A 5,629-nucleotide genomic window follows, 5' to 3' on the forward strand; every position below is an offset into this window, starting at 1 on the left:
CACCTGAGAGGTAGAGAGAGACAGAGAGACAGAAAGTGAGAAATCACCCCCTCCCAGAGGGGATGGCATTCTGCAATCCCTTCTCCTCCACTCTTCTCTCGGGATTCTGGGCATGCATGTACACATGCCCAACATGAGTTTAAGCCGCTGGGTCTAGGACTTGAACCAGAGTTGACTATGTGGGAGGTCAGCAATATAACCATTGTGCTATCTGCTGGTTCCTTTTATAATCTTTTTGAAGACCCCCCTCTGGTATTTCCTGATTTCACATGTGGAAACTGAAGGCTTCTTAAGTGTTATGCCTAAGCTCACCTATTCATTTTTATTTTTTTTTTTAAAGTTTCTTTCTTTCATGAGAGAAAGACAAGCACCCTCAGTATGGTCCCACAGTGCAGTCCACATCATTTACCACTCGGTTTTCTGTCTTCCCAGCTAGCCAGGCATGTACAGGTCAGTAAGGGAATCAATCCCATGATTTTCCATATGTGTCTGGCATCACCTGAGCAGTACTCTACTGCTATGCCACTGAGCTGGGCCCAAGTTCACCCTTGTATCAGTAGTAACACCAGGACCGAAAGTCAGGTCTGTTAGATTTCAAGGCCATGATTTTTGCAAATGTACCACATGTGTTTTATTTTATTTAGGTTTTTGCCATAGGGCTTTTGCATTTGCTGGGAAAGACAGAGAGAGACAGACAGAAAGAAAGTGAGAAATCACTGCTGAGTGGATGGCCACATTGCAATCCCTTCTCCTCCACTCTTCTCTCAGGATATTGAGCCCATATGCACATGCACCCGAATTGATTTTCAGGCCATGGGATCTGGGGCTTGAACTGTGGTTGGCCATGTGGGAGTCCAGTGCCTTAACTACTTTGCCATTTGTTGGCCTGTCTGTACACATTTTAAAAAGAGTAGAAAAAGTCACAGGACCCAACATGGAGAATTTACTTTTACCTTGAAACAAATGAAATGTTATTTTAACACATTAAGTACAATTTGCCTTAACCCTGAAGATGAAAATAGGAGGTATAGACCCATTTCATATTGCTGGCTGACCACTCCCAGATCTCCAGAAATCTTGTTTCACTTTCCTCTGAGTGTTTATTTGGTTTAAAACTTTGAGGAATACTGCATTCTGTTCAGTTGCCCGCATTTACCTTTCAGCTTGTACACGGAACACAAGCTCTGCCATGAAAAACATTTGTACCTTCAAAATAGCGTGGTATCAAAACACCAAAAGCAAACAGTGTCAGAATATGTGAGAACAATTTGAGCAAAAAACACACTTGTAAACTCAAACGAGCACAAAACCACAAAAACAGCAAAGGGAGTAACTTATGTTGGAAACTTCTTGAATACCTTTTTCCTTCTTTTCTCAGGTAAGAATGATGTACCTTTGGAAACTACCGAGAACAGCTTCAGGAAGCAGCTATACAGTAAGCCCTACAGTTGGAGGATTTATGTCAGTGGAAAAATCTGTAGCATTTTACAAATCGTGAGGTTGAGAACTATACCTGGTTCCTGCATCAGAAGAAAATAGCAGTCCTTTTTCCCTCCCTATGAAAGAAAGCTTTTACAGAACATGGTAGGTTTTCCACTGGATGGTTATCAAATTAATAATCTTGTCTCGTCTTCAATTCTTACTTTTGAAAGAATGCAGACATGTAGTAACTATTCCAGGTGTTCAGTGAAACAGGTAAATGTCACTGCAACTGGGCAATGCTGCTGTTAATAATAATATAAACAATAGTAATAACACCTGATTACCTAATTACCATTTACCAAGCACTAGTGTTACCAGCCAACTAAGCCCAGCTTCTTTTTTGCATGGTCAATGATTCGAGGCAGAGGCTGGATAAGGGTGTCTATTTTGTAACCAGTTATAGGGAGAGAGCAGGTACCATCAAACTGTCTAGAAAAGGTCAACCTGTTCTTGGTATTTACAGGCATGAGATACAAGCACATGCAATTCATCCCTCACTCCAATCCATCAGTGTCAATCACTTTTTGCTGAGTAAGCTTCCTGATTCCCTTAAATACCCAGTTTGGTTTCTCATCTGACCATTACTCAAACACATCCCCACATGACTCAGCATTTGGTCAGGCTGTTCCCATTAGTGCTCTTAATTTCAAAATGGCTGCAGTCCTGCTAAATCTAAAATTGGACTGTTACACAACAGTGGTTCTCAACCATGAGTGATTTTACTCTCTAGGACACATTTGCAAATGTCTGAAAACATTCTTTCTTAGATATATTTCTCATATATTTATTTATTTATTTCTTCCACAAATGAGAGAGAGATAGCACCCCCAGCAGGCTCTTGCCATCACAATTCACTTCCTAACATTCAGGCCCCAGATCATGGACACTTGCATGCCTGGAGTACTCAGGGAGGTCTCTGGACTTGATCCAGAAACTGTCAACTGTCCCACGTGGAATTGCCTCACAGAGCATCTTTCGTTTTACCATTTCACCACTGTCTGGCCCTTGGAGGTACTTTTCATTATGATGATGGAGGGGCTGGTGGTCAGTGGGAAGGCTGCTAGCAATATCTAGTGGGTAGAAATGAGAGTTGCTGCTAAACATCCTATGATGCACAGGATAGTCCTCTCCTCTCCTCCAACAAAGAACAACTCTACCCCAAAGGTCAGAGTGTTAGACTGAGTAACCCTGCAGGAGACTGAGTCTTTCACACATATTTGACTTTAAAACAACTCTAAGAAATGCCCTTTATTATTGTCCTCACTTAATAGATGAGAATATTTAAGCTCAGAGGAGCTAACTTCAATGGTTTGAACCTTTGAACACTCCCAAGTTTCTTTCTTAAGATCTATTTAGTCCTATGGTCATTGCACAAAACTTAGGGTTGTTCAGTGGCTGGGAACTGGCTGCTAATGTGAGCGTGTAAGTTACTCAACTGACTCTGACTCAACCCCCGTCCCACTCTGGGATGATGCTGGTGAACAGCTGGTGGCTAGAGTGGGGAAGAGAAGATATTATATAATGTCTACAAAAGTAGTGAAAAGTTGATTTAACTACAAAGATAAGCAACCAGTAAGATTGAGAGTGAGAATCTACACTGATTAAAAAAATATGTTTTCCAAGCATAGTTTCTAGACTATTCCCCTACATCCTCTGATAGCAGTGTGGCATGTGCTGTTGAGAACACAGAGGTCCCAATGCCATGAGAATCAGACAACAGAGACAATCTCTACACTGCAACTTTATACAGAATGAGGTAATTGAATTCCAAGAGTGTTGGGTCCTTTGGAAGACAACTGTTTTCTTTTTTGATAAATGCCAAGCTCCTTGTCAAAATATTTATGGCTAGGGACAGAAAAATCAGACGTTTTCTTTTGAGTCATTTCTCTGCATCTGGCTTATATAATTTCACTACTTTTGTATCCTCTGCTCTTTTTTTGCTATTGTTTCCTTTGTTTTTCCAACTTCTTCGCAGTTCTCTCTAGTTCCATCTTGCCCTCTCTCCTTATATTTTCTGTTACCCATCTAACATTTGGAGGAAGGGAAGAGAAGAGAATTGTCTAAATAATTGTATTGACTAATGACGCGTGAGTCAAGGTGATTTGGTTAATAAGCCATTGTCAATGGCTACTTTTGCTAAAACAGCAGAGTTGAGAAATTGCTGCAGAGACTGATGGCCAATAAAGCCTAAACTATTTACTTCTGGCCCTTTAAGAGAACGTTTGCCCTCTTTTGGTCTAGAGGAAGATGGACTGGCAAACAATCCTTACTGCACTGTAATAAGTGATGACTTACAGATAAGGGGCAGGAGTTCACAGACTTTATGGTGATCATCTTGAGGATACATGGGATGTTTTCCAAAATAGGAGGAGAAAAGAGGAAAAGGCATTCTGTTTCCAGAGTCCTTCAAGTGATCATCATGGAATCCTTAAGAGGGCAAGGAACTCCCTGAAATGATTTGCAAAAGCCAATGTTCATATGTGTGTCTCCCCCCTTAGGGTGAGGGTCCAATTCTTTCAACAAGTTTTCTACTGTCTAAGAACCACCGTTGTGGGGCAGACATGGCAGCCTGTGCACTGCCACAACAGGTGTAGAAGAAAATGACTTGCTAACAGGGGTCAATGGTGAGATCAGTGAGAACACAAAACAAGTCTCTATAGATGTGAGAGGCAGAATGAGGCTAAGCAAATTTTGTGCACCATCGTTGAGATAACCTGGGCCTGAATGGAGCAGAGCTCTGAGGCTGGCTCAATTCAGTGTAAAGGACTACCTAGCATGAGGATGTTGGACAAATCCAAGTTAAACAGACTTGGTCTTTGCTCAAATGGCCATTTTATCCAAAGCTGCCCATGGACAGATAGGCAAGAAGAACCCAGCCAGCCTACGGAGAGCCTGTGGTTGGCAGCTCCTTGTGTTAAAACCAGAGGAGCTGGCTGGATGATCCAACCTTAATCTTTCTGTAGTCAAATCCTTACTTCACATCTCCCTCCAAAGCAAAACAATATTGACTAAATCTGCCTCTGGCCCTGAGAATGTCTGGCCAAACAGCAAGAGGCCAGCATACGACTCAGCTTCCTCCTGCACTTGATTGTATTGTGACATGTAGAACAACCAGAGAACAGCAGAGCTCTCTGATCCTGGGAGGGAGAGGGCCTAGGACTGGACATGAGGTGTGTGGGGAGGTGGGACAAGGAGGTAATGATTTTCACTGGATTCCTTTTTATATTTTATTTAGATTAAGTTCTGCTCAGCAGGGTGATTTCTTAATTAGAGACGCCCAGCCAGGCAGACCTCCAGCCCAGACCCCGGTACTGCCTTCTAAGGTTTCATGAGGGACCTTGTCCTGCCTTATTTCCTGAGTTCTAATATTTGAATAGTATGCAGTGGATTTCAATGGGAGGAAAAGACATGTAATTTAATCATCTTTATTAGATTTTGCCTGTGGATGGGGAGAGGAGGAGAGAGGAGGAGGGACATGGGTCCTCTCTTTGTTAATGTTATTTTTCTTTTCTCTACCTTTCTTCCAGTGGTTGAAGAAGAAGGAGAGTCAGTGCCCCTCCCCTCGCCCCCTTTTTTAAAACAAAGAAGCTAAATGAGAACACTTAACGCAGAAGAGAACTGTGTTCATTGTAGCACTTTTCGAGGTCTGCTGGAGCCATTTAGATAAACAAATTATGCAGCTCCTCCTCCTTTGGTAACCTTGATCCTGAATGAGTGAGTGCAATAGTCCTACAGATTTTTGTCCTCTGCATCCCCACTGAAGCTGCAGAGGGTCCTCAGCAAGACCTCATCAAGTAGGGGGAAATTAAAGAGAAATTGTTCATGGTACCTTCTCTCACCTGACAATAAACTGGCATCGTTTTGGCCCCATCCAGAAGAGAAAAGCCTACCTGTAGGAACACAGAAAGAAGATCTGGAGCTTGCACGTCATCTAAGAGAAGAATGAAGGGAGGTTTATCATGTTGCTATCCAGGGAACACATTCTCTAAGGATGGGATAGGAGGAAGCAAGAACAGACAGTCAACAGAGGATATCTTAGAGGACGTAAATCCATTGGAGTGTTTCAAGAAAGCAAGAGAGACAGAATTCAGCCAGACTTTCAAAAGGAAAAGAAAGAATTATGTCCAGCACTCTTTCAATTGTCCTG

The 5,629-nt window shown here is 42.3% G+C and overlaps 1 long non-coding RNA gene across 2 annotated transcripts in view; it reads left to right on the forward strand.

The window, feature by feature from the left end:
- Positions 1-5,623, forward strand: part of LOC102486126 (uncharacterized) — a 26,376-nt gene extending 20,753 nt beyond the window's left edge. For both annotated transcript variants that reach the window (XR_334171.2, XR_334170.1), the window contains exons 2-3: positions 1,379-1,584; positions 5,010-5,623. This is a non-coding gene — a long non-coding RNA (uncharacterized LOC102486126). The remainder of the gene's footprint in view (positions 1-1,378; positions 1,585-5,009) is intronic.
- The last annotated feature ends 6 nt before the right edge of the window (positions 5,624-5,629 follow it).

The sequence above is a fragment of the Tupaia chinensis genome, unplaced genomic scaffold, assembly GCF_000334495.1.
Source record: "Tupaia chinensis unplaced genomic scaffold, TupChi_1.0 Scaffold000159_1, whole genome shotgun sequence".
Lineage (NCBI taxonomy): Eukaryota > Metazoa > Chordata > Mammalia > Scandentia > Tupaiidae > Tupaia > Tupaia belangeri.